This window comes from Lontra canadensis, unplaced genomic scaffold, assembly GCF_010015895.1.
Source record: "Lontra canadensis isolate GAN:19392208 unplaced genomic scaffold, GSC_riverotter_1.0 scaffold33, whole genome shotgun sequence".
Classification (NCBI taxonomy): Eukaryota; Metazoa; Chordata; class Mammalia; order Carnivora; family Mustelidae; genus Lontra; species Lontra canadensis.
The window spans coordinates 10,065,451-10,091,345 of NW_022631027.1; the positions used below are offsets into that span (position 1 = coordinate 10,065,451).

The 25,895-nt window shown below is 35.1% G+C and overlaps 1 long non-coding RNA gene across 2 annotated transcripts in view; it reads right to left on the reverse strand.

Annotated features, from left to right (window-relative positions):
- LOC116873475 overlaps positions 1-25,895 on the reverse strand; it is a 112,756-nt gene that overhangs the window by 20,920 nt on the left and 65,941 nt on the right. For both annotated transcript variants that reach the window (XR_004383815.1, XR_004383816.1), the window contains exon 2: positions 338-408. This is a non-coding gene — a long non-coding RNA (uncharacterized LOC116873475). The remainder of the gene's footprint in view (positions 1-337; positions 409-25,895) is intronic.

Sequence of the window (25,895 nt, forward strand, 5' to 3'; positions counted from 1 at the left end):
AGTGAGCATATATCTACCTTGCATTACGATTTATCTTGTCTTAACTTTTATGTCTAGGAATACTATTGGTTGTCATTGAATGGTCTATAGCCACAGGAACAAGATAGAAATACCTGCTTAAAATAGTCACAGTATGATGCTTCTTTGCACACGCATTTACTTCATTTTGTCATCATTCAAAAGACATTTTATTTCTGTCAAACAATAATCACCTCTAAAACTTAAAATGTTTTATTAAAATATTAAATATAACAAACACCATGTTGGCTGAAGTGTACCTAATTTTACTGATAACAGCTTACTAATAAAAAAGAGAAAGGTTAACATTAATACTTACGATTATCTTCCCAGTTGCCCAAACTTTTTCTCACACCTTGATATTCTAGAGCAGAGATCAGCAAACTTTTTCTGTAAAGGAGCAGATAGTAAATATTTTATTTTGTGAGCCAAGAGGTAAAATATAGGATATTATATAGGCACTTACATAGAGAAAATAGATATCCACAAATTTTTAAAATAATAATTGAATATTATTAATCAATATAACTCAATTGGTATATAATCATAATTAAATGCAATTTTTTGTAATATAGGTCTTTTAATGAGAAAAATGAAATTTTGGAGTGAGGTGACAGTTTGCTTAATTGGGGCTCAGTTAGTATACCCAGTCATCCTGGTAGGAATGAGACTTCTTCCTTCTACAAAGCCTTCCCTGACCTCTTTGAACACAGAGATCTTTTTTTTCAAGGAATGCTCCAGAATGTGTCGCCAGTACCTCTCTTTCATCACTTTTTTACTACTCTCATAGTGTTGGACACTTTTCAGTGCAGGGAGGCAGATTTAGAGCACAAGCTCTGGGCTAAGACTTGCTGAATGTGAATTCTAGCAGAATTGAAATTTTTTAGTTTTATGATCTTTGACTACTTCATTTTGCTTATCTATAAAATGGATATTAGTGCCTACTTTACAGAATTGCCATGAAGATTAAATGAATTAATAAAAGCAAAGATTTAGAAGAATACATGGTATATTATAAAGCTCTTGATATATTCTTTTAAATTTTTTTTAGTTTTTAAAAATTTTTTAATTTTATTTTAAATTCCAGTAACAAATATCTCTTCTTTTGCTATTTTTCATTTATGATTGAAGTATAATTAAAATACAAGGTTGTATTAGTTTCAGGTATACAACATATTAATTTGACAATTGTGTACAGTACTCAATGCTCACCAAGATAAGTATAGTCACCATTGTTCACCATACAAGATTATCACAATGTTGACCATATTATCTATGCTGTACTTTTCATCTCTGTGACTTATCTATCACTGGAAGTTTGTACCCCTTAATAGCCTTCATATATTTTGCGCACTGCCTTCCCAATTCCCCTCTGGTAACTACCAGTTTTTTTTCCCTCTGTATTTAAGAGTCTTTTTGGTTTTTGTTTGTTCATTGTTTTATTTTAAGATTCCACATATAAGTGAATTCCACATATAAGTGAAAATTGTTTTATTTTAAGATTCCACATATAAGTGAAATTTGTTTGTTCATTGTCTTATTTTAAGATTCCACATATAAGGGACGCCTGGGTGGCTCAGTTGGTTGAGCAGCTGCCTTCGGCTCGGGTCGTGATCCCAGCATCCTGGGATCGAGTCCCACGTCGGGCTCCTTGCTTGGCGGGGAGCCTGCTTCTCCCTCTGCCTCTGTCTGCCTGTGCTCTCTCTCTCTCTCTCTGACAAATAAATAAATAAATAAAATCTTTAAAAAAAAAAAAAGATTCCACATATAAGTGAAATCCACATATAAGTGTGGTAAGTGAAATCCACATACCACAAATAAGTGGTATTTGTTTTTCTTGGACTTATTTCACTCAGCATAATACCCTCTAGGTCCATCAGTGCTGTGGCAAATGGCAAGGTCTTGTTCTTTTTTATGGCTGAGTAATAATCTATCCATATATACAAACCACATCTTCTTTATTCATTCATCTATCAATAGACATTTGGGTTGTTTCCATATGTTAGCTGTTGTAAATAATGTTGCAATAAATAGAGTGCATGTATTTTTTCAAATTACATTTTAAAAAAATTATTTATTTATTTGAGAGACAGAGAGAGAGGGAATGAGTGCATGCATGAGTAGGGGGAAAGGCAGAGGGAGAGGGAGAAACAGGCTCTCTGCTGAGCAGAGAGCCTGATGCAGGGCTCTATCCCAGGACCCTGGGATCATGACCTGAGCCAAAGACAGACACTCAATGGACTGAGCCACCCAGGTACCTCTCAAATTACTGTTTTTTTGTTTGTTTATTTGTTTTTTGAATAAATATCCAGTAGTGGAATTACCTGATCACATAGTATTTCCATTATTAATTTTTTGAGGAACTTCTACACTATTTTCCACAGTGGTTGCACCAATATCCATTTCTAGAAACAGTACAGAATGGTTTCTTTTTCTCCACATCCTTGACAGTATTTATTATCTTATTGTTTTGACACTAGCCATTCTTACAGGTATGAGATGATATCTCATTGTAGTTTTAATTTGTATTTTCCTGATGACCAGTGATGCTAAGCATCATCTCATGTGTCTGTTGACCATCTCTGTCTTCTTTGGAAAATGTCTATTTAGGTCCTCTGCCCATTTTTAATTGGATTTTTTTATTGGTGTTGAGTTGCATTAGTTTATGTACATAATATATATATATAGATATAGATATCGATATATCCATATCTATATATATATAGATAGATAGATATTTAACCCCTTATAAGATATATTATTTACAAATACCTTTTCCCATTTGGTAGGTTGCTTTTTCATTTTGTTAACAATTTTCTTTGCTGAGCAAAAACCTTTTATTTTAGTGTAATTCCAATATTTATTTTTGCTTTTATTTCTCTTGCCTGAGGGACACATTCATAAATACTTTGCTAAGGCTGATGTCCAAGATCATTGCTTGGGTTTTCTTCTAAGAGTGTTGTGGTTTCAGGTCTCACATTTAGGTCTTTAATCCATTTTGAGTTTATTTTTGTGCATGGTGTAAGAAATTCTGTTTCATTCTTTTGCATGTAGCTGTACAATTTTCCCAAAACCATTTATTGAATAGACTGTCTTTTCCCTATATTCTTCTCTTCTTTGCCATAGATTAATTGGCTATATATGCATGGATTTCTGGGCACTGTATCTTGTTCCACTGATCTATGGGTCTATTTTTGCGCTAGTACCACACTGTTGTGATTACTATAGATTTGTAGTATAGTTTTAAATCTGGAGTTGTGATATTTCCAAATTTATTATTTTTCAAGATTGTTGTAGCTATTTGAGATCTTTTGTGGTTCAATACAAATTTTAGGAATTTTCATTCTAGTTCTGTGAAAAAAAAATGTTGCTGGTATTTTGATAGGGATTGTACTGAATCTTTAGATTGCTTTGGGTAAAATGGATATTTTAAGGACATTAAATCTTCCAATCTATGAGCATGGCTTATCATTCCATTTGCTTGCAACATCTTCAATTGCTTTCTTTAGGTCTTATAGTTTTCAAAGTATAGATCTTTCACACCCTTGGTTAACTTTATTTCTAGGTAATTTATTATTTTTGGTACAATTGAAAATGGGATTGTTTTCTTATTTCCTCTTTCTGATATTTTTATTAGGGTATAGAAATGTAAGAAATTTCTGTATATGAATTTTGTATCCTGCAACTTCACTGTATTCATGTGTTAGTTCTAATCGTTTTGTTTGTTTTTGTGGAGTCTTTAGTTTTCTACATACAGTATTATGCCATCTGCACATAGTAACCATTTTACTTCTTCCTTATTATTTGGTATGTCTTTTATTTCTTTTTCTTATCTGATTGTTGCAGCTAAGACTTCTAGTACTATGTTAATAAAAGTGGTGAGAGTGGACATCCTTGTCTTGTTCCTTGATCTCAGAAGAAAAGCTCTCAGTTTTTCACCTTTGAGTATGAAGCTAGCTGTGAGTTTTCCATATATGTCATTATTGAGGTATGTTTCCTCTAAACCACTTTGTTGAAAGTTTTTGTCATGAACACGTACTTTGTCAAATGATTTCACTGAATCTACTGAGATATTATTCTGATTTTTATCCTTCCTCTTGTTAATGTGATTTATCATATTGATTGATTTGTGAATGTTGAGCCACCCTTGTATCCCTGGCATAAATCCAACTTGATTGTTGTGAGTGATCTTTCATTGTATCAGTAAATTTAGTTTGCTAATATTTTGTTGAGGATTTTTGCATCTAAGTTCACCAGAAATATTGGTATGAAGTTTTTTTTGTAGTGTCTAACTGGTTTTGGCACTATGCCTTCAAAATGTATTGGAAGTTTTTCTTTTCTATTTTTGAAATAGGTTGAGAAGGATAGGTATTAATTCTTCCTTAATTGTTTGATAGAATTCACCCATGAAGCCATCTGATCCTGAACTTATGTTTGTTGGAAGTTTTTATTACTGATTCAATTTTTGTTACTAGTAACAAAGTATGTTCAAATTTTCTATTTCTTTCTGATTTAGTTTTGGGAAATTGTATGTTTCTAGGAACTTATCCATATCTTCTAGATTGCTGAATTTGTTGGCATATAATTTTTCATAATACCCTCGTAATTCTTTGGATTTCTGTGGTGTCAATTGTTATTTCCCCTCTATTTTTAACTTTGAGTTCTTTCTTTAATACTCTTGCTAAAGGCTTAACACTTTTATCTTTTCAAAGAACTAGCCCTTAATGTCAGTGATCTGTTCTACTGTTTTGTTTTTGTTTGGTCTGTATTTATTTCTACTCTAATCTTTATTATTTTCTTCCTACTTCCTTTTGGCTTTGTTCTTCTTACTCAGTTCCTTTTGTAGTATGATTAGATTGTTTGAGATTTTTCTCATTTCTTGGGGCATGCCCATATTGCTATAAACTTCCCTCTTAGAACTGCTCTTAATGCTCAAAATACAAAGATCTTGGACTGTTTGCCTTTTTATCTCCATGTATCTTTTCATTTCTTCTTTGCTTTCTTCACTGACCGATGTTGATTAGCCTCCATCTGTTTGTGGTTCCCCCCCCCCTCAGTTTTTCCTTATAATTGATTTCTAGTAACATACCATTGTGCTTGATATTATTTCAATCTTCTTAAATTTTTGAGACTTGTTTTATGGCCTATTATTGATCTATCCTGGAGAATATTCCATGTGTACTTGAAAAAGAATTTGTATTCTTCTGTTTTTAGATGAAATGTTCTGTATATATTAAGTCCATCTAGTCTAATGTGTCATTAAAAGCCACTGTTTTCTTATTGATTTTTTTTGTCTGGATGATCATCCCTTGATGTGAGTGGGGTGTCAAACCCCCTACTTTTATTGTATTACTGTTCATTTCTCTCTTTATATCTGTTAATGTTTGCCTTATATATTTAGATGCTTCTATGTTGGGTGCAAAAATACTTATAATTGTTATCCACTTTTGTTGGATTGATCCCTCTTTCATTATGTAGAGCCATTTTTTATCTCCTGCTACAGTCTTTATTTTAAAATCTATTTTGTTTGATATAAGCATTGTTACCCTGGCTTGGATTTGCTTCCATTTCCGAAGTGTATGTTTTTCCATCCCCTCACTTTCAGTCTATATATATCTTTTAGTCTTGAGTGATCTATAGGTAGCATATGTTTCATATGTTTGGGGTTTGTTTATCTATTCAGTCACCATACCTCTTTTGATTGGCACATTTTGTCTATATACATTTAAAGTAATTATTTACAAGTATGTACATTGCCATTTTGTTCATTTTTTTCTGGTTGTTTCTGTAGTTTTCTCTTCCTTCTTCTTCTCTTGCTCTTTTCCCTTGTGATTTGATAGCTTTCTTTAAGTGTTATGCTTGGATTCCTATCTCTTTATTTGTGTATCTATTAGAGGCTTTCGATTTGTGGTTACCATTGAGTTTGTATATAACATACTATGTGTATAGCAGTCTATATTAAGTTGATGGCTGTTTAAACACATATAAAGTACTAAATTTTATATCCCCTCCATGTTTTATACATTTGACATTACATTTTACATCTTTTAATTTTGTGTTCCCCTTGACTAATATATGTAGTTATAAATGATTTTACTACTTTTGTGTTTTAATCTCCAAAAGGGCTTTGTAAATGGTTAAGCTTCTACCTTTACTATATGTTTGCTTTTACCTACCAAAACGTTTCCCTTCCCAACTTTCTTACTTCTATTTGTGACCTTTCCTTTCCACTTAAAGAAAGAAGCCCCTTTAGCACTTCTTGTAGGCTGGCTTAGCAGTGACAAACTCCTTTACCTTTTGTCTGGGAAACTCTACCCTTCAATTCAGAATGATAACCTTGCTGGGTAGAGCATCCTTGGTTGTAGGCTTTTCCCCCTCCCCTGTTTTTTCCACCCCTCCCCCACTTTCAGCATTTTGAATATATCATTCCACTCCCTTTTGGCCTGAAAATTTTATGATAAAAGATCATCTGATAGTTTTATGGGATTTCCCCTGCAACTATTTTCTTTTCTCTGTTTTTAAAATTCTCCTTATTATTACACTTTGTCATTTTAATCATTATGTATCTTGGTGGACCTCCTTGAGTTCACCTTGTTCAGGACTTTCTGTGTTTCCTGGATCTGGATGTCAGTTTCCTCCCCCTGATTAGAGAAGTTTTCAGCCATTATTTCTTTGGATAACTTTTTACCCCCTTCTCTCTCTTCTTCTTCTTCTAAAACCCCTGTAATGTGAATGTTATGCTTAATGATGTCACAGAGTTCCCCTAACCTAAACTCAGTTTTTATTATTCTTTTTTTCTTTTCACTATTCACCTTGGTAGCTTTCCATTACCCGGTCTTCCAGATCACTGGTCTATCTTTTGCATTCTCTTATCTGCTCGCTCTTTCTTTCTTTCTTTTCTTTCTTTCTTTTTTTTTTAAAGATTTTATTTATTTGACAGAAAGAGAGATCACAAGGAGAGAGAGAGAGAGAGGGGAGGAGGCAGGCTCCCTGCCTAGCAGAGAGCCTGATGTGGGACTTGATCCCAGAATCCTGAGATCAGAACCTGAGCTGAAGGCAGAGGCTTAACCCACTGAGCCACCCAGGCAGCCCTGCTTTTTATTTCTTATAGTGTATTTTTTTCACTTCAGTTATTGTATTTTCAGCTCTGACTAGTTCTCTTTTATATTTTCTTTGTGCAGTTCTCCAAGTTCTTTCACTCTTTCCTCAAGTTCCAGGAGTATCTTTATGACCATTACTCTGAAAATTTTTTTTAAATATATTTTTTTTATTTATTTGACGAGGATCACAAGTAGGTGGCAGGGGCGGGGTGGGGGGGAAACAGTCTCCCCACGGAGCAGAGAGACCGATGCGAGGCGTGATTCTAGGACCCTGAGATCATGATCTGAGCTGAAGGCAGAGGCCTAAGCCACTGAGCCACCAAGGTACCCCTTGAAATTATTTTTTAAGAGAGAGAAAGAACATATGAGTGGGGGGTGGGGGCAGAGGGAGAGTGAAAGAGTAAAGCTTAAGCAGTCTCCATGACCAGCTCAGAGCCTGACACAGGGCTTGATCTCACAATCCTGAGATCATGACCAGAGCCAAAATTGAGAGTCAGATGCTAAACCAACTGAACTACCCAGGTGTCCTGCTTTGAAAACTTTATCACATATATTACTTATTCTTGTTGCATCTAGCTCTTTTTCTGTGGTTTCCAGAGTTAAGTCCCTTTGGTTTTCAATACGACTTTATGGAAACTCATCTTCTCAGTGTGGGACCCCAGTACTGGACGTGCCTGGTGTGGGTTCTAATCCTCTTGCTTTTCTGTGCTTGTGATGATCTTCCTGTTTGTAATTAGTCATGCTGGGGGTTTGATTCCCAAGCACATCTCTGTCCCTCTTATCCCTTTTGGCTTTCTATGACTAACTGCGAAACTAACTGTTCTGCCAATCTTCAGGTCATTCTCAGCATTAATTATATAGATATAGTGGCTGCCAGGGGTTTCTGTAGCCTAGAGGAGCTCAGGATCCTCCTACTTCACCATCTTCTCTCCTTTCTTTTGATTTTTAAGTGCCATTTAAAAATGTAGAACTATTCTTAGCTCATGAGTTGTATAAAAAGAGGCAGTGGCTAGATTTGGATCATGGACCATATTTTGCCAAATTTTTTTTTCTTTCCCTTAATCCATCATTATCTGTGTATTAGCACTGAAGTATAAGAGCCAGAATATATCTTAAGCTGTTGTCAAAGTTATCTTACTCGTTGTATAGATAAAGAAACTGAGACCCAATAGTAAACCAACATGCTCTTACAAAGTCAGGGTTATAGGTCCCATAGTGGAAACTACATCCCAGAGACTTCCTACAATTGCAAGTCAAAGATGGCAGCCTGAGTTGGGTGGTGAGAACACCAAGGCAGAAGCTGACTAGAGTCTGAACTGGTTAGTTCAACATTTAAGTCTTGCTTAGCTTCAAAAAGGAGATCCAATGTGCTAGACTCCTGCCTGAGTCAAAGCAAATGTGAGGACTTTGGAATTACTACTTCAGACTACAAAATCTAAGGAGAAGTAAAGATTTACAATATACAACTCTTTCTGCTTTAGGATGCAAACTTCCAGAGTGTTAGTGTGCTAGGGATGCCATAACAAAATACCATAGATCAGGTGTTTTAAGCAACAGAAAATTATTTAGTCACAGTTCTGGAGGCTAGAAGTTTGAGATCAAGTTTTTGGTGGGGTTGGTTTCTTGGCTGACCTCTCTTCTTGGCTTGTAGATGTTTTTATCTTCTCCCTGCTTTACATCTTCTCTCTGTAAAGTCTGTTTCCTAATCTCCTCTTCTTATAAGGATACCAGTCATATTGGGTTAGAGCCCACCCTAATGACCTCATAAAAAAAAAATGAGGTTAAAATTAAATTACCTCTTTAAAGGCCCTGTCTCCAGATTGAGTCACATTCTGAAGGACTAAGAATTAGGATGTCAACATTGAATTTTAGGGAGACACATTTCAGCCCATAATAGGATCTGAACTCTGATACTTTAGAAGGGTATTTTTTGTACCTATGTAGTTCTGTAACACTTGAATCAAGCACAGGATGGTAGATTGATTTAAAAAAAATGAATGTGAATAACTTTATAAAATCTTTTCCCTTTCTTCTTTTTTTTTTTTTTAAAGATTTTATTTATTTATTTGACAGGGAGAGAGAGAGGGAGAGATCACAAGTAGGCAGAGAGGCAGGCAGAGAGAGGAGGAAGCAGGCTTCACTGCTGAGCAGAGAGCCCGATGTGGGACTCGATCCCAGGACCCTGAGATCATGACCTGAGCTGAAGGCAGAGGCTTAACCCACTGAGCCACCCAGGTGCCCCAAAATCTTCTCCCTTTCAATGTTAGAAGTAAGAAGGACTGTCATGAATGAGTCTCTCAAATACTCCCTTGGTCTTGGTTTACTCATCCATAAAACAAACCTGACCTGACTTATAGAACCAGAGCAGAGGTGAATAAATGTTTGCCAAGTACCTTGAGGTCCTAGAGGAAAGTAATTCCATCTTCCCAAGCATTCAGGTTATGTATTAGAGTTTCAGAATTATATTTTTAACCAAGTAGTATTTCACAGGGATAACATAATCACCTAATGAATGCCCACTGAATGTTAATTACACAGCAGTATTGAAATGCACCAGCATGATTTATTTTGTCTGAAATATCCTTTACTTTTTCATACTATGCAATTTAGAGAACATTGTGACTACAGCATTCTATTCAAAGTCACCTTGCACCTTCACAAAATCCTGTCCTGCTAGAAATATACTTAAATTAGTGCATGGTGTTTAGATTTTCACCTGACAGAAGTTTCTGTGCCTTTCTGACTGAATTATGAGTAGAGATAAGCATTTCTAGGGAAAGCATCAAATGGCAAAATTTGTCAACATTGCTCTGTACTTCTTTAATAAGAATCCCTTATTTTTGGCTAAACATACTTATCTTCATTTGAAATAGGGTAGATATCTTACAGATGAGGAAACTGACATTCAGAGATATTTAGTAGCTTGCTGAAGACCACAGAGTTTGTAAGTGTTGGAGTCAAACTAGCATATAAGTTTGTCTGACTCTAATACTTTTATTATAGCACTGCTTTCTCTTTCAGAAGCCCTACCTTTTACCATAAAAACCTAGTAATAACCTGAAATATAAATAATTTTGGATAAGTACTTTGGATTTTTGTTAGTATACTTTTGTCTGCAAGTAATAAAAACTTAGCTCAAATTGATTTAACTCCTTCCCAGCATGGCATCTGGATGGCTGCCAGTAACAATGGAACTAATTTGGACAAAAGAAAGGGATGGCTCTTTTAGAGTAAAGGAAAACTACCTCTTACTATTCTAGCAAACCTTTCCATTTGTCTTATTGGTTGGAATTATCTCACATGCTCTGAATCAATCAAGTGATGGGGTTAAACTCAAACCACTCAGGTTCAGCCTTCATGCTCAGATTAATTCCCTAATCTATATAGATTCTGCTCTGTCGAGAACCTGTCAAGACTGGGGAGTAACTTGCAGTTCTGCTCCTTTCCAAGAGTCCTGGTGTTAATCAGGCTCTTAATCTTTTAAGATTCTCTTTCTGCATATTTGAATTTATCATGACTACAACCCATGTACATTCTCAGCATCCTGTAGTCTCCCCTGCTTATCATTCCTTCAGTGGAAAAAGAGGGACCAGGGTGGGCATTCAGCTCCCTCAGCACTGTGAGTCATTCTTGGGGATCTCCACTCTGGTCTGGCCCCACAGAGATTGCATGGCCAATAGCAATTTGATTATGGAGGAGAAATGGAGGACTTGCATCAGCCAGGATTTGGATCTTGGCAGAACATCTTCCTACCTGCACACACAAGTAGCAGTCCCAAGCAGCAATTTTGTTCATCTGCAGAGCCAAGATGGTGGCACAAGCTGATTAAGGAAATTGGTAGTCTACAGATTTGGCTGATTCAGCTCCTCAAAAAAAGAGCATTGCTGTCCCTGCAACTTGACTTGTCCTCTGCACTCAGCAGAGGAGCTGAGTGATAGTCCAGCCTATTACTGAATGTAGTTCACAGCTCCACCTCCCCAAAATGGTTGGGCTGAACAGTTGGAAATTGTGTAGCCCAATAGTACTTGAGTTGAGAGTATGGCAAACAAGGCTGATCATCTGTAGAGCAAAGCCAGTGACCTTGTTTGGTTAGGGACCTAGCTTGATTTAAGACCATAGACAATAAGTTTTGCTGGCCTTGTAGCCAGTTCTCATGCTTTGCTGGGGCTCATGCTTTGACCAGAAAACCTAACCAGAATACATGAGGAGCTATGTAGTCTATCTAATGGCCTTGCTTATAGTGGCACTTGAACACAGAACACAGCCTGTGGCTTTCCCCATGTACAGATCAAAACTAGTGGCCCCATATGGCCTGGAAATTCAGTGCAGAGTTTTGCCAATTCAGGTTTCAAAACAATGACCTGTGCAGGCCTGGGGCCCATCCTGATATCCCTCTGACATGCCCAGGGCAGAGAATCTAATTCATAACATCATCTGCTATTGAGTATAGTACATAGTCCTGGCCATCTAGCATGTCTGATGAGAGGACACAGGCCACCACAGAACACATCCTGCAGCCTTGTTTGGGGAAGAAACCAAGACATCAGTCCTATCCAACTGTTCTCAGCCCAGAGCAAGCCACCTAAGCTCAGATTTCTGGCAGTGGTCTTGGAAAACAAAGCAAAACAAACAAACAAAAACCCACTGTTATCAAGACATACCTACCCAGCATTACTGCAGATATGTCCAAAAAAAAACCTGAAACAACTGACTGGTAAAGAACTTTTCCTGCCAAATAAACCTGTAAAGTCTGGAAGAGAAAATTGCTTACACAAATGCATAGATACAAATTTAAGAAATCAAGGATTTTGAAAAATTAGGTAAACATGACACCACCAAAGAAAATTAATAAAGCTCCACTAACTGATCCTAAAGAAATGGAGGTCTCGGGGCGCCTGGGTGGCTCACTCATTAAGCGTCTTCCTTTGGCTTGTGATCCCAGGGTCCCAGGATTGGGCCCTATATCTGGCTCCCTGCTTAGCGGGAAGATTTCTCCCTCCCCCCAATCCCGCTTGTGTTCCTTCTCTTGCTGTCTCTCTCTCTCTCTCCTGTCAAACAAATAAAATCTTTAAAAAAAAAAAAAAAAAGAAACGGAGATCTATGAATTGTTACACAAATATTTCAGAATACTCCTCTTAAAGTAGTTCAGTGAACTACAACAACACACAGACTACTAAACAAAATGGAGAAAACAATTCTTGAACAAAATGAGAAGCTCAATAAAACATTAATTAACATCATAAAGTCACAAGAAAGTAGAATAAAATTCACTGACCATGCTAAATATCTAGTCAAAGTTAGGTTCTGTAATATGGTAATGGAGGCACATAATTAAGTTACAAATGAAGTTTAGAGGTAAAAAAAAAAAAAAGGTAGTAAAAATAACCATAGCTAGAATAATCTGTTATTGATTACACACAATATAAAAAATATGAAAGCTCGGCCATCAATAATTCAAATTGTGAAGGGAGACACAAAAGTGTTTGGGAATGCTATTGAAGTAAGGTTGTTAACAGCTGAAAATAGGTTGTTATAATTTTAAGATACTTTTTGTACGCCTCATGGTAACTACAAGGAAAAAAGCCTGTAGTAATCACACAAAAGAATATGATAAATAAACCAAAGCCTACTGATCAAAAGTCATCAAAACATAAAACATAGCAGAACAAGAAACATGGAACAATTAAACTATAAAACATCCAGGAAACAATTAACAAGATGGTAATAATAAATCCTTTCCTAACAATAATTACCTTAAACATAAATGGATTAAATTTTCCAGTTAAAGACATAGAATGGCTAAAGGGGTAAAAGAACAAGATCCCACAATATGCTGCCTATATGAGATTCACTTTAACCTGAATTGGCTGAAATGAAGAGATGGGAAAATGTATTTCAAGCCAATGTCAACCAAAACAAAGCAGAAGTAGATTTACTTATAGCAGACAAAATAGATTTTAAACTAAAATGGTAAAAAAGACAAAGAAAGTCATTGTGTAATGAAAAATGGATCAATCCTTTAAGAACATATGACAATTGTAAATACTTATGCACCCAACATTGGAGCACCTAAGGGTATAAAGCAAAAAGTAACAGATTAAAAGAGAAATAAATGGTAAAACAATGACGGGAGCTTTAATGTTCCACTCTCAACAATGAACAGGTTATGCAGACAGAGAATCAATAAGGAAAGAGCAGTTTGGATAACACTATAAACCAAATGGACCTAGTAGCCATATACAGAATATTCTATCCAACAACAGCAGAATATATTCTTCTTAAGTGCACATGGAACAATTCATAGGATAGACCTTATGTTAGGCCACAAAACAAGTCTTAGGAAATTCAAGAAGATTGAAATCATACTAAGTATCTTCTCTGACCACAATGGTATGAAACTAAAAATCAACAAGAGAAAAACTGGAAATTATATGAACACATGGAACTTAAACAACATTCTCCCTAAAAGACAATGGATCAAAGATTAAATTAAAGGGTAAATACAAAAAATATTTGAAGACAAAAAATGGAAGCACAACATAACAAAACTTATGGAATGCAGCAACAGCAGTTATCAGAGGGAAGTTTATAGCAAAAAATACCCACATTAAGAAACAAGAAAGATATCAAATAAGCAACCTAACTCTATACCTTAAGGAACTAGAAAGAAGAACTAACTGAGCACAAAGTTAGCAGAAGGAAAGAAAAATAAAGATTAGAGCAGAAATAAATGAAATAGAGATTCCAGTTCAAAATGGTTACATCAGAAGACTGAACTCACTTCCTCCATAAGACACACCAAATTACACTACTAACAAAAAAATTCCTCCTGAAGAATGGATGGCTGACTGAACGGATACTGAACACCGAAGAGAGAGTATGACAAAAGAATGGCAAGAAAGGCAGATATGATAACAAAGGGAAGCCCCACCCCCAAAACTGTGAACAGCAATGGGCAGGAATTGTACTGGGGAAGAGGAAACAGATCCTTCTGTCCTTGGGCACCGAAAAAAAGCCACAGTTTAAAAGAAACTCATATATTTAAAAAAGGTGATACTAGAACTCTGCCAAGTGGTGGAGGAGCTATGGAAAAACTGTCCTGGTCAGAGGGACTGGAAAATGAAATGGTTTATATTCCCACCCCACCTTAACAGCCTAGACTGTAGCAGGGTATGGAAACCATAATGGATGTGTCCAGTCCTTTCATGAGCTTTCAACTTAAGTGAGTCTAGGGCCCACAAGCGCATATCAGCCCTAATTGCACTGGGACACAGGAGAAGAAGCCACAGCTTAAAAGGGCAGAAGAGCTATGGAAACACTCTCTACCCCTCCACCTTAAAAGCCCAAACTGGGTCAGGGTCTATGCCATAATTAATGGTTCCTGATATAACTGGCAGCTCAGATTGGCATAGAAAGTTTGCCACCTCATCAAATCCAAGATCCATAAACCCATACCTGCCTTAGCTACACTAAAACAAGAAATAAAGCTGCAGTTTAAAAGGGCTGAGGAACTGCAAGCATATTCTCTCCCTCTCCGTCTTAAAAGGCCAGATCACAGGGGGCTTGCAACCTCACAGTGAGCCCAGGGTTCTCAGCCCACACCAGCAACCCTGTGGTGCTGGGCACAGAAAACATGCTATGATTGTGCATGTGTGTATTTTACATTTTTATTTATTTTGTAGGATTTGGGTTTTGTTTTGTTTTGTTCTCTCTTTTTTTAAATTTTAAATTAATTAATTATTTTTTATTTTAAAGAAACTCTATGCCACACATGGAGCTTGAACTCATGACCCTGTGATCAAGAGTCTCATGTTGTATTGACTGAGCCAGGTAAGAGCCCTTTTCCTTCTTGTTCTTTTTCTTCTCTTCTTCTTTTTACTTCCTTTTTTTTTTTCCTTTTTTTTTCTTCTATTATTTTTCTTTTTTCTTTTATTCTTTTTTCCTTATTCTTTGTATTAAAAAAAAAAACAGTTTAAAAGAGTAACTAGCATATATAGACACAGCTCCAGCTAGCCAGCAAAAGTCAGCAAACACATATAATCCACATAGTTGACACCATACACAAGAACATTCCTTCAAGTTTAGAAGTAGCCATTCTGACTAATCCATAGAAACAAACAGAACATCATGCAAAATGGGTAGACAGAGAAATATGCTCTGAAAAGAAGATCAAGAAAAAAAAACCTCAAAAAAAGAACTAGATGAAACAGAGATAAGCAACATGCCTGATAAAGAAGTTAAAGTAATGATCATAAAAATACTCACTGGACTGTAGGAAAGAATGGAAGAACTCAGTGAGACCTTCAATAAAGGGATCAGAAATATTAAAAAGAACCAATCAGAGTTGAAGAATACAATAAATGAATTGAAAAATGCATACACTAGATGAAATCACTAGTAGATTAGAAGATGCAGAAGAATGTATTAGTAATCTGAGAGACAGGATAATGGAAAGCATATAAGCTGAAGAGCAAAAGAGAAAATAATTTTTTTTTATGAGGATAAATTAGAAGAGCTCTTGGACAACATAAATTGAACAAACATTTGTATTATAGGGTCTTAGAAGAAGAGAGACAGCTGTAGTAAACTTATTTGAAGAAATAAGTGAAAACTTCCCTACTCTAAAGAAGGAAATAAATATCTGAGTTCAAGAAGTACAGAGAGTTCCAAACAAGATGAACCCAAAGAGATCCATACCTTGACATATAATAATTAAAATGTCAAAGTTTAAATGTAAAGAGAGAATCTTCAAAACCACAAATGATTTAAAAAAAAAAATTACCTACAAGTGAAAACCTATAAGACTACTAGCTGATTGGGTGCCTTGGTGGCACAGTTTGTTGAGCAATTGCCTTCAGCTCAGGATCATGACCTGATGGTCCCAGGATCAAGACCCACATGGGCTCCCTGCTCAGTGGGGAGTCTGCTTCTCCCTCTGACCTTCTACCCTCTCATGCTCTCTCTCTCTCTCATTCTCTCACATATATAAATAAAATCATTAAAAAAAAAAAAAAGACTATTAACTGATTTCTCAGCAGAAACTCTGGAAGCCAGAAGAAAGTGGCATGATTTATTCATGGTGTTGAAAGGAGAAAAAAATCTATAATCAAGAATACTCTATCTGGTGAGGTTATCATTTTAATTTGAGGAAGAGATAAAAAGTTTCCCAGACAAAGTAAAGATAAAGGAGTTCACTGCCACCATATAAGTCATATATATATATATATATATATATATACACACACATATATATATGTACATATATATATATAGTGACAATAAACCAGCCTTGTTAAAGACATGTTAAAGGGACTTAAATGGAAAAGAAACAACCACAATTAGACATAAGAAAAATGTAAACAAAAATATGTAAAATATGACAACATATACATAAAATGTGGAGAAGAGAATAAAAAGGGAAGAAAAGAGGAAAATAATAAAAAAGAAGATTTTTCTTTTCCTGTTTTTTGTTTTTTTTTAAGGAATGTGTTTGAACTTAAATGACATCAAATTAATATGGACCACTATTTACTTAAGATGTTATATATAACTTTATGGTAACCACAAACCCAAAACCTATGATGGATACACAAAACATAAAAAGAAAGAAAACCCCCAATACCCACTATAGATTCTTACTGATCACAAAGATAACAAAAGAAGGGATGAAGAACTACAAAAAAAAAAACAAACAGAAAATAAATGTAAAAAAGGGAAATACACAGCTACCAATAATTACTTAGTTATAAATGACCTATAAACTTTAATTAAATGACATACAATGGTGGAATGGATTAAAAAAAAAAAAAAAGACCCCTCAATGTACTTCCTACAAAAGATATACCGCAGACCTCAAGACATACACAGACTGAAAGTGAAGGGATGGAAAAATATTCACTTTAGAAATGGAAGTGAAGGCGGCGCCTGGGTGGCTCAGTGGGTTGAAGCCTCTGCTTTCGGCTCAGGTCATGATCCCAGGGTCCTGGGATCGAGCCCCACATCGGGCTCTCTGCTCAGCAGGGAGCCTGCTTCCTCCTCTCTCTGACTGTTTCTCTGCCTACTTGTGATCTCTGTCTGTCAAATAAATAAATAAAATCTTTAAAAAAAAAAAAAAAAAAAAAAAGAAATGGAAGTGAAGAAAAAGCCTGGGTAGCAATACTTATATGAGACAAAATAGACTTTAAAACAGATTGTAACAAAAGACAAAGGGCATTACATAATGATAATAGGATGAATACATCAAGAGAATATAACAATTGTTTATATCTATGCATCTAACACTGGACCACCTAAATTCATAAAGCAAATATTAACAGACATAAAAAGAGAGAAGTGGGCAATAATATAGTAATATTAAGGGACATTAATACTCTACTTCGAGCAATGGACAGATCATACAAACAATGTCTTTGAATGACACCTTGGACTAGATGACCATAAAAGATATGTACAAACATTCCTTCCAAAACCAACAGAATACACATTCTTTTCTATAAAGATTTTATTTATTTATTTTATTTTGAGGCACAAAGGGGGAAGGAGAGCAGACATAGCAGACACAGAGAGCCTGATGTGGGACTCAATCTCATGACCCTGAGATCATGATCTGAGGTGAAACCAAGAGATAGATGCTTAACCAAATGAGCCTCCCATGCACCCCCAAAACACACATTCTTTTCAAGTCTCCAGGAGAGATCACATATTAGGTTATGAAACAAGTCTCAATAAATTTAAGAAGATTGAAATCATACCATGCATCATTTTTACCAAAACAGTATGCAAATAGAAATAAATCACAAGGAAAAAAAAAAAAAGAAGGAATTGGAAAAAAAACATAAATATATGGAGACTAAACAACAGGATACAAAAAAGTGAATGGGTCAATGATACAAGAAAATAAGAAATTAAAAAATACATAGAGACTAATGAAAATGAAAATACAACAGTCCAAAATCTATGGGACCCAGCAAAAGCAGTTTTAAGAAGGAAGTATATAGCAATACAGACTTACCTCAAGAAACAAGAAAAAACTTAAACAATCTAGCCTTATGCCTAAAGGAACCAGAATAGAAGAACAAAACAGCATCCAAAGTGAGAAGAAAGGAAATAATAAAGATCAGAATATAAATAAATGATGCAGATGGTAAAAAACAAACAAACAAAAATCGATGAAATCAAGATCTGGTTCTTTGAAATGATAAATGAAATTAACTAACACTAAGCCAGACTCATTAAGAAAAAAAGAGAAAGGACTTAAACAGATAAAATCAGAAATGAAGAGCAGAAATAACAACTGATAGCACAGAAATACAAAGTATTATAAGAGAATGCTTTGAAAAATTATATGTCAAGAAACTAGAAAACCTTGAAGAAATGGATAAATTACTAGGAATATATGATCTCCCAAAACTGAACCAGGAAGAAGTAGAAAATCTGAACAGAACAATTATAAGTAACAAAATTGAATCAGTAAATAAAAGACTACTAAAAAAAAAAGTCCAGGACTAGATACATCCACAAATGAATTCTACCATACATTTAAAGAAGAATTAATACCTCTTTTCTTCAAAATATTCCAAAAAATAGAAAAGAAAGGAAAGCTTCCAAATACATTCTATGAGGCCAGTATTGTTCTGATACTAAAATAAGAAAAAGACACCACAAAAAAATAAAACTACAGGCCAATATTCTTGATGAACATACAAGCAAAAATCCTTAATAAAATGTTTCCAAACTACATAAGATACAGTAAAAAGATCATTCACCATGATCAAGTGGGATTTATTCCAGGGATAGAAGGATAATTCAATATTTGTGAGTCAATCAACATCATATGCCACACCATCAAAATGAAAGATAAAAATTGAAGGACATCTGAAGATGCAGAAAAAGCATTTGACAAGATTCAACATCCATTCATGATAAAAACCCTCAACAAAATGGGGCTGAGGAAAGATAACTCAATGTGATAAAAATTATATATGAAAACTCTACAGCTAACCTCATACTCAGGTGAAAAACTCATAGCTTTCCCTCTAAGGTTAGGAAGAAGACAAAGATGTTCATTCTCACCACACAGTACTAGAAGCACTAATCACAGAAATCAGACACACAAAAAAGAAGTAAAAGGCATCCAAATTAATAACGAGGAAGTAAAACTGTCAGTATTTGCTGATGACATGATCTGTAGAAAATCCCAAAGATTCCACCAAAAAAACTATTAGAATTGATAAATGAATTCAATAAAACACAAAATACAAAATCAATATACAGAAGCACATTGCATTTCTATTTTATTTATTTGTATTTAATTTTATTTTAAATTAATTTTTAAATAGTAGCCTCCATCCTGGGCTTGAACTTACTACCCTGAGATCAAGAGTCACACCCTTAACCAACTGAGCCACTGAGACACCCAACAAGTTGCATTTTTCACAGAGCTATAACAAACAATCCTAACGTGTATGGAACCACAAAAGACCCTGAATAGCCAAATCAACCTTGAAAAAGAAAAGCAAAACTAGAGGCATCAAAATTCTGGACTTCAAGCTATATTACAAAGCTATAGTGATCAAAACAGTATGGGACTGGTACAAAAATGGACATGTAGATCAATAGAACAGAAAAGAAGACTCAGAAATGAATCCACGGCTACACTAATTAATCTTAATTAATGAAGTAAATTAATGAAGTAGATTAATCTCCAACAAAGCAGGAAAGAATATCCAATGTGAAAAAGACAGTCTTTTCAACAGATGGTGTTGGGGACACTGGACAACAACATACAGAAGAATGAAGCTGCACAATTTTCTTACACCAAACACAAAAATAAATTCAAAATAGATTAAAGACCTAACTGTGAGGCCTGAAACCATAAGATCCTAAAGGAGAACATAGGCAGTAACCTCTTTGACATCAGATCTATCAACTTCTTTCTAGATATGTTCCCTGGGGCAAGAGAAACAAAAGCAGAAATAAACTACTGGGACTATATCAAAATAAAAAGCTTCTGCACAGTGAAGGAAACAGTCAACAAAACTCAAAGGCAGCCTGTCAAATGGGAGAAGATATTTGCAAATGACACATCTGATAAAGGATTAGTATCCTAAATATATGAAGAACTCATCAAACTCAACATCCCCAAACCAAATAATCCAATTTAAAAATGGGCAAAAAACATGAGTAGACATTTTTCCAAAGAAGACAAACAGATGGCAAACAGACACATGAATAGATACTCAACATCACTCATCATTAGGGAAATACAAATCAAAACTACACTGAGATATCACCTCATAAGAAACAACAAGTGTTAGTGAGGATGTGGAGAAAAGGAAACACTATTGTACTGTTGGTGGGGATGCAAACTGGCACAGGCACTCTGGAAAACAGTATGGAAGTTCCTCAAAAAGTTAAAAATAGAACTACCCTACCATCCAGCAACTGCACTACTAGATACTTACCCAAAGAATACACACACACACACACACACACACACACACACACACACACATTTTCCTTACACATTTATCAGTTAATGAACACTTGGCCTGCTTCCAAAATTTGGCAGTTGTAGATAATGCTGCTATAAGCCTTGGGGTGCATTTGTCCCTGTGAATTAGTATTTTTTCTATTCTGAGATGGGTTAAATAGATGATAGGCATTAAAGAGTGCACTTGTGATGAGCACCAGGAATTGTATGAAAGTGCTGAGTCACTATATTGTATACCTGAAACTAATATTACACTGTGTAAACTACCTGGAATTTAAAAATAAAACATTAAAAAAAGAGACTCCCATTTATAATAGCATCAAAAACAAACAAAGAAAAAAAGTTAGGTATAAATTTAACCGGAACGTGAAAGATCTCTACTTTGGAAAGTTCAAGACATTGATGAAAAAATTGAAAATACAAATAAATAGGATGGTATCCTACGTTCATGGTTTGGAAGAATTAATATTTTTAAAATGTCAATATTACCAAAAGCCATATATGGATTCAATGCAATTTCTGTAAGATTCCAATGGTAATTTTTACAGAGGTAGAAAGAACAGATACTAACATTTATATGGAACCACAAGAGACCCCAAATAGTCAAAGTAATCTTGAGAAAGAACAAAGCAAGAGACATCACACTTCCTGACTTCAAGTTATTCTATAATGTTATAGTAGGCAAAACATGGAAGTGGAATAAAAATAGACACATAGATCAATATAGAATCAAGACTCCAGAAATAAACTCAAGAATATACCACCATCTGGTATTTGGCAAAGAAGCTAATATTCATTGGAGAAAAGACATTCTCCTCAAAAAATGGTGCTGGAAAAACTAGATAACCACATGTAAATTAATGAAACTACACCTTTATCTTGCTCCACTCATAAAAATTAACTCAAAAATCTGTAAAGACTTATGGGGGCCTGGGTCGCTCAGTGGGTTAAGCCTCTGCATTTGGCTCAGGTCATGATCTCAGGGTCCTGGGATGGAGCCCCACATCAGGTTCTCTGCTCAGCAGGGAGCCTGCTTCCTCCTCTGTCTCTCTGCCTGCCTCTCTGCCTACTTTGACCTTTGTCAAATAAATAAATAAAATCTTAAAAGAAAAATCCATAAAGACTTAAATATAAGTCTGGAAACCATAAAATCCCCAGAAGAAAACAGGAAATAAGCACCTTGACATGTGTCTTGGCAATCATTTTTTGGACATGATACTTAAAGCACAAACAACAAAATAAAAAATAAGGGGGACTACACCAAACCAAAAAGATTCTGCAGAGCAAAAGAATCAATCAACATAATGAAAGACAACCTATGGAATGTGAAAGAATATTTGCACATCATATATCCAATAAAGGGTTGATATCCAAAATATATAGGGAAGTCATATACCTCAACAGCAAAAAACAATCCAATTTAAAAATGGACAAAGTATCTGGACACTTGTCCAAAGAAGATATAAAAATGCCTAATATATACATAAAAAAATCCTTGACATTACTAAGCAATAGGCAAATGCAAGTCAAACCACAGGAGATATAACTTCACACTTGTCAGAATGTCAACATCAAAAGACAAGAGATTTAAAATACTGACAAGAATGTGGAGAAAATGAAACTCTTGTATGTTTGGTGGGAGTGTAAATTGGTACAGCCACTATCAAGAACAGTATAAAGATTCTTCAAAAAATTACAAGTTAGCTATCCACATGATTAGCAATATTACTTCTGGGAATATACCCAAAGGAAATGAAATGACTGTGATGAAGAAACATTTGTACCTCATGTTCATAGCAGCATTATTTACAACAGTAAAGTATGAAAACAACTTAAGTGTCCATTAATAGATAAATGATTAAAGAAGAAGTCATGGCATATACATACAATGGAATATTATTCAGTCATAGAAAAATAAGGAAGTCCTGCCATTTTTTTCAACATGTATGGACCCTGAGTGCATTATACTAAGTGAGATAAGTCAGGCAGAGAAAGACAAATATTTTATGATCTCTTATGTAGTTTATGATCTCCTATGTATCTTAAAAACAAACAAACAAACAAACAAACAAAAAGTCACAGAAAAAGAGATCAGGTTTGTGGTTATCAGAGGCTGGCCTTGATAAGAATTGGATGAAGTTAGTCAAAAGGTACAAATTTACATTTATAAAATAAATACATGTTGGAGATATAATATTCAACATGATGACTGTAGTTAACACTGCTGTATGATATATATGAAAGTAGTTAAGAGAGAAAATTCTACGAATTCTCATCACAAGGAAAAAAAATTTTTTTATATCTATATGAGATGATAGATGTTAACTATACTTGTGTTAATCATTTCATGATATATGTAAGTCGAGTCATCATGATATTCACCTTAAACTTCTACAGGGCTGTCAATTATATCTCAATAAATCTGGGAAAAAATAAAGGAAAAAAATTTCTTATTCATGATTCTTCCCCAAAGAGGAAGTAGAGACAAGACTGTACTCAAAATTTTTTTTTCTATGATGCGATAATGCTTTTTTAGAAGAGGAAATTTGTCTTTTGCGCTGTCATGGTTGAAAGGTATGGAGTGGAGCAAATGTCACAGGAACACAAAAGTAAAGAATGGTATAATTAAAGGTTGCTCATATAGTCCTGTGGTTATTACACTCTTCTGTTGAGAGCCCTACTGCTTTTAGGCACCCTCACTGGCAGTGGGAGAGGATGAGTTGGGAATCCTGCAAGATTTCCCATCAGTTGGGGAAGGTCTACTCTCATCTCTTACACATGGAACTTTCATAAAATATTCTTTTAGATATAGTATGCTCCAGCTTAAAAAACCACTGCCAAAACAAATAAGCAAAAGAAAAATAGAATGAAAAAAAATTCCTGTTCTATTCCAAACTTCAGACAAGGTAAATAATTTGCCCCAAATCACATAGCTCATAGAAGCATAGAGGCAGCAAGGCCATAACCCAGTTCTCCCAAGTCCCATCCCAGGGCTCTTTCTACTACCATGATAAATGCTACCTTTCTGAAGAAAAAAGTCATTTAAAAGCCCATTACAGAAATGACAAACTGGGAACCAGAAACAAAAATCTTAAGGAAAAAAGTAGGCCAAGTGCTGTATTGAGGTCTGAGAAGGCCATTTTAGCCTACTCAGGCACTGATTCAATTTTTCATTTTGGCAAGATTTGAGCTTTCTTCTTTTTCATGTCCAGGTACAACTCTTTTTCAGGAAACTCACTATGGACAATTATCTACTTGGGGAAATAAATGAGACCCTTTTAAGTAGTGCTTCTTGCCCTGCAATGCAGAAAGATAAATCAGAATTTGTCCCCAAAACAATTTAATGGAGACACGAAAAATATATTTTAATATTAACACACAGCTGGGTAAATGAAAAATAAAACATACACATGATAAACACAGGAAATATAAATGATCAAATGTTAGTAACAAATATAATGTAATAAAACACTTAATTTACCAGATTACTCAGGTAATGGAATATGCACATGAATGTAATTTTCTAGTGAACTCAAAGAATCAAAAATTGATTATTTTAGCCCTAACAAATTTTTATGAAATTTTACTCTCTCAAAAAGTAGCTATAATATTCTTAATGAAGGTTATTTGATAATTTAGAATATTGCAGTGGTTCTGGATCATCATTCTGAATATGAATTTTCATTGAGTTCTATAAGGTAAAGAAAATTGGATTTAAGTAGGTTAACTCCCAAAGCCTTATTTTAAAAATTCCTAAAATTTTTTCCTTAAAAATTTCAATTACTTCTATGTCTGGCCACAACAAAGTAATTACTACTTGAGATTCTTGTCCACAGTAAAGAACTAGAAAACTGGACAAAATGTGTTGAAAAACAGTTTTCAGACACTGGGTGATAGGCAGATCAGGTCTGTGGCCATTAAGGAATAGAAACCAGAGGTGAGGAAAAGAAAACAGATGAGATTATCTCTACAACTGCCCTAGATTTGCTGAAGTAGTGGCAGCATACAGGGAAGTAGAGAGCTTTCTAAAGTAAGAAGCTCCAGAAATCAGCATGGGAATCCACTGTGTCTTTGCTGGACTACTAAACTACATGTACACATGATAAAATTCTACTAGAAGAAGCAAAAAACTACAGACTATCTGAGACAAATAGTTCTCAAACCTCAAACAGGGCTGCAAAATATTCAAGCTCTGACTAGGTTTAGTAGACACATCTCTTTGAACTCCTAAAACATTCAGTGGGGAACCAGAAAGATCAGTACTTAACAGCAGGGCTAAACCAGGTATATCGTACAAGCCATTTATACCCCGCCTAACAAAATAAAAAAAGTTTCAAAATGATCAAGCTGATCTATGTAACTGAATTGTCTACTAAACACTCTTAATTCCAGCTCTTAGAAAAGGGGAAAAAACATGTAATGAAATAATATGTCCAATGTCTAGATTCTAATCAAAACTTACCTACTATATAAAGAAACAGACAAAAAATATGACCCATGGCCAGAATAAAAATGAGTGAAATAAAACAGATCCAGAAGTGGCAAAGACAATGCAGTTAGCAAACTAGGACTTTAAATTGGGTCTTCTTAATGTGCTCATAGATTGAGGGAGAAATATGAACATAACAAGAAAAATAGAAGATTTTTAAAAAGGAATTCAAGAGATTAAAAATAAATCTGTCTTGGATTTCAGGGAAGATGGTAGAGCAAGAGGATGCTTAGTTCACTTCATCCCACAAACACACCAAAATAACAAATATACAACTAACTCTGGAAATAGCTTGCAGAGTGACAAAACAGATATTTCACAGCTAATCATAGAGAGAAGGACATGTTGAAAAGGGTAGGAGAGATGGGGACACAATTGGGAACCAAACCCCCAGTAAGACTAACCACAAATGATAGGGACATTACAAGCATGGAAAAGCAAGAGGATCAGACACCACCCTAGGCATTCCTAACACATGGGACCCATATTGGGAACAGGAGTCCCCATTACATCTGGCTTTGAAAAACAGAGGGACTTACTTTTAGCTTTTAAAATCAGAGGGGCATAACTCAGGACACTTTAAAAATCAGTGAGCTTAACTCCAGGAAAACAAGAGGTCAATAGGCAACTGAGTCCCTGCCTTTAAAGAGAGTAATAAATACCTTGACCCAACACTCAACACAGAATCAACAGTTTGAAAAACACCTGGGGTGTGCATGAAGATTGACTGACTAATCTCAGAACATAGGCTTGAGGGGTAGGGATCTTTAGATTTCTCTAGGAACAAAAGTGCTGG